The sequence below is a fragment of the Phyllobates terribilis genome, unplaced genomic scaffold (genome assembly GCF_046119375.1).
Source record: "Phyllobates terribilis strain yellow unplaced genomic scaffold, ASM4611937v1 Scaffold_1__5_contigs__length_1240528914, whole genome shotgun sequence".
NCBI lineage: Eukaryota > Metazoa > Chordata > Amphibia > Anura > Dendrobatidae > Phyllobates > Phyllobates terribilis.
The window spans coordinates 140,429,892-140,443,150 of NW_027362761.1; positions in this window are offsets into that span (position 1 = coordinate 140,429,892).

The following is a 13,259-nucleotide window of genomic DNA, read 5'->3' on the forward strand; positions in this document are numbered from 1 at the left end:
TGATCAATGATTTGATTTTTGCTTCATTCTCTTTGGTCTTTTTTCCTGGCAAGCAAATTAAATGAAGATAATAATACCAAAGAATTTGTGATTGCAATCATTTTCAGGAAGAAACTGAGTATTATCTGACAGAATTGCAGGGGTGCCAATACTTTTGGCCACCACTGTAGAAGAGCATTTGTGAGGTCAGACACTGATGTTGGACTACAGGGCAAGGTTTGTAACCTCTCTTCTAGTGTATCCCCAAGGTGTTTGATGGGGTTGAGGTTAAGGCTCTGTATGGCCAGTTTTGCTCGTTACTCGAGCTTGCTTAGGGTGCTCGGGTATGCACCGAGTATCGCGGGTGCTCGAGTGACATGGAGTCCCCACGGCCGCATGTTTCACGGCTGTTAGACAGCCAAAAAACATGCGGTGATTGCCTGACAAACACGGGCAATTCCCACATGTTTTTTGGCTGTCAAACACTTGAGAAACATGCAGCCGCGGGGACTTGGGACTTGTGTTTTCGCTCATCACTACCAACCATGTCTTATGGACTGTGCTTTGGTCCAGTGTTGCCAACTTGACCTTTTTATTTTTCTGGACTGCTTATCAAAAATGCAAATAATTTTACTGTAATTATCATCATTTGATTAAGTTTATCCTTGGGCTCAAAAAAAATTATGGATGCTTCAAATTTTTTATTACAGGGCTAAAAATGATTGCCTTATTTTACTGACTGTCCAGGAATTTCTGGAGGGTTGGCAACCCTGCTTTAATTGGCACACTGGAGGGCTGGAACAGAAAAGGACCTTTCCCAAACTGTTCCCTCAAAGCTGGAACTGAAGTAGACAATAGTCCAAAATTTCCTTCCCTGGAACGAAGGTGCATAGGTCAACCTTTGAAAAACAGCACAATAGCATTATTCCAATGGCATTTAAGAGGCCAGTTTTTCTCTGCACCCTTGAGTATTGTGTGGTGGTTTTGATCCTTGATACTGCCAGGGCTGTGGAGTCGGAGTCTGTATAAAATGGACTAACTCCAGCTCCTAATATATCTATATCTATATCTATATCTATTAAATTGGGTGCAGTAGTTCAATGCAGTTTGTGAGGAATATTTTTTTTCATAAGAATTTGGGAAAGCTATGAAACGTCTTATTCCTGATCTAAGGGTCTATACTTTTAGCTGAGATGAATCGGTGCTACTGTAAATTTATCACTAAAACATGAGCCATGTATGAGGGAGTCGGAGGTTTGTCTTATCGACTCCACTACACAGCATACAGCTCTAGAGATATATTGTTTTTTTTTTTTGTTTTTTTTTATATTTAGTACTAATTTTTATGGTCTTTAACAAGGATCTTGGCTTGCATGGAGCAGCCTAAAGACACTCCACCAGAGAACCCTGTCGGCCATGCCCCCTTGGTAAAGACCTTTTAAAAAATAAAAAAATATATAATACTAAACTGTATGGTGGATTTAAAACAAACAAAAAAAAACGAAAACCTTATACTTGAGAGTAGCAGAAATTTATTAAGATAAAAATATAGCCTCAGTGAAATACTTGCCCAACTGTTGGGCTGTGTTCTCATGTTGGATCTCCATTTTGGACCTCACTCAGTGGAGAGGTCGCAGCAAAATTCCACAGCAGCATTTACCACTGCAATGATATTGCAAAGAAGGAATGGGAGAGTTGCACAATGGGGAGTCTGGGGCCCGTAGGATGAATTGACCATAGGAGCCCACCCTACAGCTATATGCAAATACCTGTTAGCAGTTATTCCTATTGTAGTGGATCCAGTTGGATGAACACGTAGGTGGGCTGCGTTGCTGGAGTAAATAACTTCTTCAGAGATGATTATGAAAAAGCTTTTTATTCTCAAGGCGTTTCAATGCCGTACTGGCGTCTTTTTCAAGTGAAAAAAACAAAACAAATGTACACAACATGACAACGGATGGGTTTTTAAAGGCCCACAAGTGTTCCTGTGGGTGTTCCCTATGTCCATTTTGGACCTTTAAAAACCCATCCTCTGTCATGTGTACATTTGGTTTTTTCACTTGAAAAAGACACCGGTACGGCGTTGAAACGCCTTGTGACTAAAAAGCCTTTTCATCATCATCATCATTATCATCATCATCTCTGAAGAATTGATTTACTTCAGCAGCATAGCTCACCTACGTGTTCATCCAACTGGATCCAATATCTCCTGGAATATTTGTCTTCCAGCCACGGGGCAGCAGCAGCTGTTTTTCTTCATGCCTTCATAGGAGTTGTCCCTGTCACAAATCCATCAAGTGAGTGTAACCAGCACTTACCTACTCTCGCTCCATAGGGTATCATCCTATTGTCTGCTCGGTTACCCACATTTACACATATTCCTGTTATAGTGGAGCATCGAATGTGAAACCTTTGCATTGCACCTACATACACAGCATAAATTGATATGCTGTGCCTCATAACCCCTTCATGATCTTGGGTGTATCCATACGTCCAGGTCGGTAGGTACTGATTCTGACAGCTGACGCCCAGCGCTCAGTGCCAGAAGCGATGCTGCACTGCTCCCGGCACTTTATACCCCTAAATGCTACTATTGAAATCGATCACAGCATTTAGAGAGCAGGCAGAGGGAGGAAGCCCCTTCTGCCCTGGGATTGGTGCCCGCATGACCTCATCACGGGGGCCCGATCATTGCTATGGTGACCCAATGTCAGTCATCATGGCGACATCCGTGTCACCAGACAGAGCTAGTAAACTTGCTCGATCATGCTCAGAGTATGTGGGACAAAGTAAATCGAAAAAAATATATATATAAATAAAAATCTATTTTACTGCCGAACAAAAAGTGGAATAAAAGCTTCAACTCATCCCGCAAAAAAAAGCCCTCACATGACTGTCGGCCAAAATATGGAAAAATTATAGCTCTTTTTTTAGTGTGACAGCTGCCAAATATAAAAACCTGATCTAAATCTGGTATCCCTGTAATCGCACTGACCGAAGAATAAAGTCGTCTAATCACTTACACTGCACAAAAAAATAAATCCAATTCTTCCCTTTCCGTTTTTCATTCTGTCTCCCAAAGATCGCCGTAAGGCTCTGCTCACATTTATCCTGCACATTTACTCCGGGGTTTCCGTGTACATATCTGTAAAATATGTGATTCAGACGTAATCCCCAGTGAAAGATTCCCTATAATGAGGCAGATGGATGGCCATGTTCGTCTTTTTAGGTGTGCAGAAAAGTGCCATTGGCCACAGTTTTGTGCACCTCTGGGGGAAAAAAGGGACACCGCTGAACAGAGGCCAGATGGAGTCCAGACTAACTCTGCTGCCTCATTATAGTGAACGGATCCCTCGGGTGTTTCATCTGAATCAAGTCACTCAGATTTAGAAACTCTGATATAAGTGCTCAGCATAGAGCGCAGGGTAAATGTGATGCCAAACATTATATAAAATGTTCCAAACAAGCGTTTTAACTCAATCCACAAAAAAGCCCCCACACAGGTCCGTTATCGGAAATATAGGGGGCTTCCATGTTACTGGTGGCATAAAAGCTCTGAAAAAGCGGAAATAACTCCTCGCCCTCCAAAAGAAATTCCGCAAATTCTGCGCTCCCAAATCCAAATGTCCTTTCCCTTCTGAGCCCCACAATGTGCCTAAACTGCAGTTAGAGTCCACATCTTTGGCATTTCTGTAGCGATAAGAGCCTGCCTAATTTACAGGTGCATGTCTCCAGAAGCACAAGCTGGGCACAACGTACGGGCACTACAACGTACCGGTTACAATGGCAGTTTGCAATTTTCACTCACCAACATCCGCTGCTTGTTTCAGGAAAACACCCATGGAGTCAAAATAGTCACTACACCTGTAGATAAATTCCCAGAGGGGGGTAATTTCCAAAATGGGGAAACTTGAGGGGGAATTCTGCTCTTCTAGCACTTAGGGACTCTGTATATGGAGTCTGTAAACTATTCTAAAAAAAATCTGCGCTCCAGGAGGCAAATAGTATTCCGTACCTCCATGTAGCTAAGCTGTGCTGTACAGCCACATATGGGGTATATCTACATTCAGCAGAAATTGTGGGACAAATTTTGGTGCCATTTTTACCAATCTCCCAGTGTAAAAATGCAAAATTTTGGTGGTAAAAATGTAATTTTTTTTTCTCTTCACTGCACAATGGTATAAAATTGTGACCCACCTGTGGTGTCAATATGATCACTGCACCACTAGATTGATTAATTGAGAGTTTGCAAAATGGGGTCTCTTGGGTTCTGCTGTCCTGGTAGCTGAGGGGCTCTGCCAATGTGACATGGCACCCTCAAACCAGTCCAGCAAAATCTGAACTGCAATATGGTGCTTATTCCGTTCTGAGCTTTGCACAGTGCCTCAAAATTAGTTTTCGACCACATTAGGGGGTATCTGCGTACTCGGGAGAAATCGCACAACACATTTTGGGGTCTATTTTCTTCTGCTATCCTTGTGAAAATGAAAAAAAATTGGGGCTAAAACATTTTTGTGGGAAAAATATATATTTTTTCACTTTCACAGATCAACGTTGTAAAATTCTATGAAGCACCTGTGAGTTCAAGGTGCTCACTTCACGTCTAGATAAATTCATTGAGGTGTCTAGTTTCCAAAATGGGGTCACTTGTGGGGGTTTTCCACTGTTTAGGCACATCAGGGGCTCTACAAATGCGACATGACACTCGCAGACCATCCCATGAAAGTCTGTGTTCCAAAACCTCACTCCTTCCTTTCTGAGCCGTGCCCAAACAGTAGTCTTCCCCAACATATGGGTTATCTGCGTACTCAGGAGAAATTGCACTAATTTTCAGGTCCATTTTCTCATTACCCTTGTGAAAATAAAAAATTTGGGGCTAAAAGAACATTTTTGTGGGAAAAATTAGATTTTTTTTATTTTCACGTCTCTACTTTATAAACTTCTGTGAAGCACCTGGGGGTTCAAGGTGCTCACCACTCATCTACAGTCATGGCCAAAAGTTTTGAGAATGACACCAAAATTATATTTTCACATGATCTGCTGGCCTCTGGTTTTTATTAGTGTTTGTCTGATGTTTATTTCAGCAGCAGAAGGGAAGGAAGGGAGACACAGATTCTCTACTTTGTGGGTAGGCGGAGCCCCATAGGATAGTAACCTCAGATTGGAAAAAGACGACCGGCCCCTCCAGTATATAGGCTCCTCCTACTCCCATGTTCATCAGTCTTTTTATCTGAGGTCTCGGGATAGTCGCTGCTTCGGCAGCTCCTCAGAAGAGTTGTTATTTTATATCCAGCGAGTCCTGGACCCCCCGTGGTCTAGAGGTCTCTGGGGGTCTCGGCGCTGCTGAGACCCCTGACCCTCCCCTGGCAGCTCTGTGTACCCCTTGAGGAGGTTCCCACTTATGCCTGCCGGCCCTGGGGGATACAGGGCGCTCCCTGGCGGAGGCGCACACCATACATCTGAGAGGGTCCCTGCGTGCTCCGCCATAGGGAGGAGCAAAGGGCCATGGCGCCACACATCCCTGAGGATCCCTGTGGCGTTCAGCCGGGTAAGTGCTCTTTGGTCTAAAGAGTATCTTTGACGGCTACGGCAAGTGTACTGCCTGTGTGTTTCTTGTCTATTTCAGACGCTGCCTTGACTGGGGAGCAGAGACGGAGGCCAGTAATTTTTATTTTTATTTGCGCATGCTTTTTCGTTTTTTGCTTCCTGCCTTCATTGAGGCAGGAAGCTCCCTGTATTGGCGCGCGTTTTCTTGCTTTTATTGACTTGCTTCCTGCCTTCATAGAGGTAGGAAGTTTTCTGCCCTCATTTTTGTTGTTTGAATAAGGCGGGGGGCGTGGTCTAGCGGGGCGTGGCTTAGCGTCTCCTGGCTTCCTGCCGTCATTACTTAGGCAGGAAGTGCTTGGTTGAGCGTGCGCTGGCGGTCCCTGCTTCTCCCTCCGGCGTCCAGCGGCGCCTCCTGCTCTCTGCTCCCCGTCCGTCCACACACTTAGGAGGAGCGGTCGCCGCAGTACCGGTGAGTCCCATCTGCCTCTGGCAGGGGTTCTTTGTTAGTGCTGTCTCTCCAGGCTACCTATTAGGAGTCCTCAGGAGCACTGCCGCTTTCTCTCCTAAAGCGATTTACTTCACTGACCTTTTAGGCTGTGTAGTATTATAGTTGCTGTGATGTTAACCCCTTCTGAAAAAGTGGAACTTTAGGGGAAACACATGGTGTTTAAGGGAGTTTCCCCCTATTGATTTTTTGCTCGGCATTTCTGGGGTAGCTCTTTTCTAAGGGTGAGCTTTAACCCTTCAGAGCCTGTCGCATATATAAAAAAAAAAAAGTGAGTTTTGAAAACAGGCTGTGCAGCTTTCACACTTTTTTGCCATCCTTGTTGTACATCCTGGCATCTGGTGTGGGTGGCATGTCGGATCAGGGGCCTGGGAGTGCGGATCGGTCTCCTGATCCGTTTCAGGTTCAGTCGCACGCCTCTGATACACTCAGGCCTTCTACTACATCAAGTTCAACGCTCAGTCATGTTAAGGTGGAGGCGCTCACTCGCTCCATTGATAGTCTCTCTAGTCTCCTGGGACAGTGGGTGTCCGCTAGATCACACCCAATGCCACGAGGTAAAAAGCGCCGCAAGACTATGGTGGCGTTGTCTCCCTCGCAGAGCGCATCAGAGGCTTCGGATTCACCAACAGATTCGGTTGATGAAATTTCTGAGTCCGAAGAGGAGGATCAACAGGATCGCTCGGTTTCTCTTTCTGGTCGCGTAGATGGGCTTAAGGACATGCGGGAAGTATTAGAGCTGTCTGAAGAGCCGACAAGACCGTCTAGGTTGGGCCGTCTGTATCAGAAGACGCGTCGTGTTCGTTCTACATTACCTGCGCATGAGGAACTTAACGAAGTGGTGGAGAAGGAGCGTCAGTGTCCGGATAAACGCTTCCGAGGAACGCGTTTTTTTGATGCCCTATATCCCTGTGCCAAGGAGATGGTTACTAATTGGGTTCCCTCTCCTGAGGTGGATATATCTCTGTCTCAGCTGACCAAGTCTTCCCTGCTTCCTGTTAAAGGGAGAGCCAATCTTCAGGATCCTTTGGACAGAAGATCGGAGTCAGCGGCGAAATCCATCTATGAAGCCGCGGGTCATGGTTTCCGAGCGGCCTTGGGGGCCATGTGGGCCGGTGAGGCTTCTCTGTGGTGGTTGGATCAGCTGCGTGCGGCGTGGCAGGATGGGACTTCGCGTTCAGAAGTGGAAAAGCTTTTTCAGCGAATGGAAGAAGCTATGTGTTATGGCAGAGATGCAGTACTGGATACTGCTTCAATTCTGTCCAGGGCTCAGGCTTCTGCAGTCAAGATTAGAAGAGCTCTGTGGCTTAAACAGTGGACCGGGGATGCAGTATCCAAACAGGGATTGCTTAGTCTGGCATATAAGGGCGGTCAGCTCTTTGGTTCAGATCTTTCGGAACTAATTGCCAAAGCTAAAGCTAAGGATGTTACTCGGCCTGGGAAAAAGGCAGTGGCATCCACAGCCAGCAGGACAGGGCCCGGCAGAGGTCTTCGGTCCTTTCGGGCCAGGGGACGATTCAGTCAGCCTTCTTGGAGATTGGGTCGTCCCTCATCCTCCGGCAGATCCGCCCAGAAATCTTGTACTCCTTGGAAGCAACGGTCCCGTCAGGACAGACGGAAGGTTGATAAAAAGTCCGCTAAGGCTGACTGACGCCAGGGATCCCCCCGAGGAAGCCCTTCAGCATAGGCCTTTTGAGCCTATGGATTCTGCTAAACTTTCACTACTTTCTTGGAAGGTGGCCTTCTTGGTGGCAGTCACCTCTTTGAGAAGGGTATCGGAATTGGCAGCACTTTCTTGCTCACCTCCTTTTCTGGAATTTTTTCCGGATCGCGTGGTGCTTCGTACTCGTGAAGATTTTTTGCCTAAGGTAGTGTCACAATTCCACATTAATCAGGACATTGTGTTGCCTTCTCTTTGTCCAGGACCTAAGAATCCAAGGGAGCGGGCCTTGCACTCATTGGACTTAGTGCGGGCATTGAAGTTCTATCTTACGATCACCCAAGGTTTTCGGAAGTCGGACTCTCTTTTTATAATTCCGGCAGGTCATCGGCGTGGTCAACGTGCTTCCAAGGACACGATAGCTCGGTGGATCCGTTCAGCTATCCTGGAAGCGTACCGGCTCAAGGGCGAGCCTTGTCTGGTTAAAGCTCATTCCACGAGAGCCATTGGCTCATCGTGGGCTTTTCGTCAGGGAGCCTCGGCAGCGCAGCTCTGCCGGGCGGCCACCAGGGGCTCCATTCACACCTTTACTAAGTTTTATAAGGTGGACGTAAGTGCTTCAGCCGATGCGGCCCTGGGACGCAGGGTCCTGCAGGCGGCGGTAATTTAAGTTATCCCTTTACTTAGTTTTCCGTTATTTTAGCGCTTTTTGCGCTCTTGCCTAAGTTTTGGGGTATGGAAGCTTCTGCCTCTATTTCCCACCCTTAAGTAGGTACTGCTTTAGGATGTCCCACGAAGTAGAGAATCTGTGTCTCCCTTCCTTCCCTTCTGCTGCTGAAAGCCGGATTTTGGTAAGAACTTACCTGTAAAATCCTTTTCAGCGAAGGAAGGAAGGGAGACACAGCACCCTCCCAGGGCAGAAGTGTTTTTTTGTGTTTCTAGATGCAGCACGTCTCTTTCCTGATGTCGATCTTCTGGACTGGGTTTAGCGCTCTACGGCTCTCCTTCCAGTTTCGCCAGCTCTACACAGTTGTCAGGTCCAATGGGGTATGCCTAAGACTGTGTGTTTCTATTACATAACCTGTTTTCTCTCATTTCTGAAATTTCAGAAGGGGATATGTTGTTCTGCTGGTTGGTCTGCTCTTCCTTAGCTTGTGTACGGACTGATGAACATGGGAGTAGGAGGAGCCTATATACTGGAGGGGCCGGTCGTCTTTTTCCAATCTGAGGTGACTATCCTATGGGGCTCCGCCTACCCACGAAGTAGAGAATCTGTGTCTCCCTTCCTTCCTTCGCTGAAAAGGATTTTACAGGTAAGTTCTTACCAAAATCCGGCTATCACATACAGAAATATAATTGCAATCATATTATGAGTACCAATAGGTTATATTGACAGTTAGAATGAGTTAATGCAGCAAGTCAATATTTGCAGTGTTGCCCCTTCTTCTTCAAGACCTCTGTAATTCTCCCTGGCATGTTCTCAATCAACTTTTGGACCAAATCCTGACTTATAGCAGTCCATTCTTGCATAATCAATGCTTGCATTTTGCCAGAATTTGTTGGTTTTTATTTGTCCACCCGTCTCTTGATGATTGACCACAACTTCTCAATGGGATTAAGATCTGGGGAGTTTCCAGGCCATGGACCCAAAATCTCTATGTTTTGTTCCATGAGCCATTTAGTTATCACCTTTGCTTTATGGCAAGGTGCTCCATCATGCTGGAAAAGGCATTGTTGGGCGCCAAACTGCTCTTGGACGGTTGGAAGAAGTTGCTCTTGGAGGACATTCTGGTACCATTCTTTATTCATGGCTGTGTTTTTAGGCAAGACTGTGAGTGAGCCGATTCCCTTGGCTGAGAAGCAACTCCACACATGATTGGTTTCAGGATGCTTTACAGTTGGCATGAGACAAGACTGGTGGTAGCGCTCACCTCTTCTTCTCCGAATAAGCTGTTTTCCAGATGTCCCAAACAATCGAAAAGGGGATTCATCAGAGAAAATGACTTTGCCCCAGTCCTCAGCAGTCCACTCCCTGTACCTTTTGCAGAATATCAGTCGGTCCCTGATGTTTTTTCTGGAGAGAAGTGGCTTCTTTGCTGCCCTCCTTGAAACCAGCCCTTGCTCAAAGAGTCTCCGCCTCACAGTGCGTGCAGAAGCACTCACACCAGCCTGCTGCCATTCCTGAGCAAGCTCGGCACTGCTGGTAGTCCGATCCCGCAGCTGAAACAGTTTTAAGATACGGTCCTGGCGCTTGCTGGTCTTTCTTGGGCGCCCTGGAGCCTTTTTGACAACAATGGAATCTCTCTCCTTGAAGTTCTTGATGATGCGATAGATTGTTGACTGAGGTGCAATCTTTGTAGCTGCGATACTCTTCCCTGTTAGGCCATTTTTGTGCAGTGCAATGATGGCTGCACGTGTTTCTTTAGAGATAACCATGGTTAACTGAAGAGAAACAATGATACCAAGAACCAGCCTCCTTTTAAAGTGTCCAGTGATGTTATTCTTACTTAATCATGACTGATTGATCGCTAGCCCTGTCCTCATCAACACCCACACCTGTGTTAATGGATCAATCACTAAAACGATGTTAGCTGCTCCTTTTAAGGCAGGACTGCAATAATGTTGAAATGTGTTTTGGGGGTTAAAGTTCATTTTCTGGGCAAATATTGACTTTGCAAGTACAGTAATTGCTGTTAAGCTGATCACTTTGACATTCAGGAGTATATGCAAATTGCCATTACAAAAAATGAAGCAGTAAACTTTGGAAAAATTACTATTTGTCTCATTCTCAATACTTTTGGCCATGACTGTAGATAAGTTCCTTGAGAGGTCTAGTTTCCAGAATGGTGTCAATTGGGGGGAGGGTTTGTAAGAGAATGAGAAGTCCTAATATTCTGAGCAGCCATGTTAAACCTAGCAGCCATCTTGTTGAGAAGTTTGAGAATTCAGTTTTGCAGCTAATGAGATGCATGTCCTACACATGTCCTAATCACAATGAAGAGTTAAAATGATGTCACTGCCATTAGCAGGTATAGTAGTATACACAAAGGTTAATAGCAGCAGCTGCAGGTCAATGTGAGAGTAAATAAGTGGTGTTATAGGGTAGTAAATAATATTGTAATTGTGGTATAGAAATTAGGACAATATAGTTGTCAATATGTCATTTCTTAAGTAAGGACATAGGGATTTATGGATTTAATGGAGTTTGGTAAAACTACTCATGAATATTGTCATTTTGCATTATCACATTGTTGTTTTAAAATGCACATCCTCCCTGCAGTATGATGTTATCATGTATACGCCTTTTGCCGCAATATGTAGTTCCTTTGTTTAAGCTATGCATAAAAAGGCTCTGATACTGTTCTTCGGGGCCATTCCATCGCCATTCCATCGCCATTCCATCGCCATGCTATCGCCATGCTATCGCCAGTCTACAGGCCGTCCACCGCCAAGGCCACACCATTGCCAGACTGAAGCCACACCATGGCCAGACCATCGCCAGATATCTCAATGCCGCTTTACTTATCTAGACACCTGCGAGTGTCAAGTGTATTTTCCCTGCCTGCTTTCTGAACTGTTCTGCCGCGTACCTCTGAATAAACTTCATTCTCTGCTTTGAAGAATTGTCTACACTGTTTTCCAAGGCTCTTTCAGCTCCTAGTAAGGACTTTCTTACAGGGTTTCCACTGTTTAGGCACATCAGGTGCTCTTCAAATGCAACATGGCGTCCGTTAATTATTCCAGTAAATTTTACATTCAAAAAGTCAAATGGCGCTCCTTCCCTTCCAAGTGTTTTTCCCCCACATATGGGGTATCTGCGTGCTCAGGAGAAATAACACAACAAATTTTGGCGTCTTTTTCTCCTGTTAATATTGTGAAAGTAAAAAAAAATTGGATCTAAAGCAACATTTTTGTGAAAAAAGTTAAATGTTTATTTTTTCCTTCCACATTCCATTAATTCCTGCGAAACACCCGAGGGGTTAATAAACTTCTTGAATGTGGTTTTGAGCACCTTGAGGGGTGCAGTTTTTAGAATGGTGTCACTTTTGGGTATTTTCTTTCATATAGGCCAATCAAAGTCACTTCAAATGTGATGGGGTCCCTAAAAAAATACATATTACAAACTTTGTTTTTTTTCATGTGTAATATTTATGAAATAAAAATTAAAGTGTAATCATTGTTTTAATTTACACTGTAGATATATTTCCCAGCATGTACATGAGATTTATTAAAATTTAAATTCCATGCACTATGCTAACACTGTAAAACGGGTGAATACGCAGCAGAAAATTTGCAGTCTTTTCAATACGTGAGAATTTACAAAAGATGGGAGACTTGATTTGCAGGATCTCTGCCATTATTCCATCAGCCAGGTCAATAATCTATGACCTCTGGATGGGAGTCCCACGAATCTTTTTACCTCTCGTCATTACCTGCTTTTCTTTTGATTAACTGGACTGGTGCAACGCGCACACATGGTGCCATGCACACACAACATGATTCTACTCAAAAGAAGAGCCAGGAATGCCAGGAGCTAACGGGGATCGCCAGGAGTTGGTGAAAAACAAAAAATGTCTAAGTGCTAATAGGTAGGTAGTTGCTACCTACCTGCCTGTTGTGCAAGGCGCCGTTCTTCCCCGGCACAGAGCGGTCACAGACAACTCCTGCCGACGATTCAGCTGCCTCTTCTGCCATCACGTCGACATAAGGGTGGAATCTTTTTCGCTCCGCTCTGTTGATGGGATGGGACTTATGGTGTCATTCTGATTGACAGCCATATTCCCGCTGTCTAACTGGGGGAGGAGACTGTCAATCAGAATGACGTCAGAAGTAATGCCCGGTCAACAGAGCAGGGCGGAAAGCAGCCGCCGCTCTGCTGATGTGACATCAGCAGAGACAGCTGAATCGCTGGCAGGAGCGGACTGTGATTGCTCTTTGTTAGGGAAGAACGGCACCAGGCACAACAAGCGGGTACGTAGCAATTACCTGCCTCTTAGTGCTTAGGCACATTTCCCCTTTAAGGAGATTCGCAGGGCTCCCTTCCAGCGGCCACAGAGCATTGACCTGGCTGATGGACCAAGTCCTGCAAATAGATTCATTTCTAGAACTTTCCTTTTTAAGGCTCTCAGAAGTGAGGGCTTGAATCTGGTTGATATTGGCAAGTTTTCTAGCTTCTTAAGGGGCTCTGCCATTATTGCTCAAGCTACTATAAACTACATTGCTCTATAAAAGACAATAAGGCTGCGTGCCCACGATGCGTTTTTCAAGCGTTTTTGCTGTGGAATTTCTGCAGCGGAAACGCTTGAAAAACGCTCGGTAATACGTGCCCCATGGTCCCGAATGACAATCCACATGTTCTGCGCCCATGCTGCGGAATTTTCCGCAGCGGATTTTATGTGCGGGAAAAATCTGCAGCATGTAGATTATTTGTGCGTTTACGCATGCGTATTTGCCTACTCAATGCATTAGAAAGACGCATGGCAAATCCGCATGTCAAAAACGCGTGTTAAAATCCGCACGCATTTTTACTGGCAAGGACATGCGGAAATGAAGCGGAAATTTTCCGCT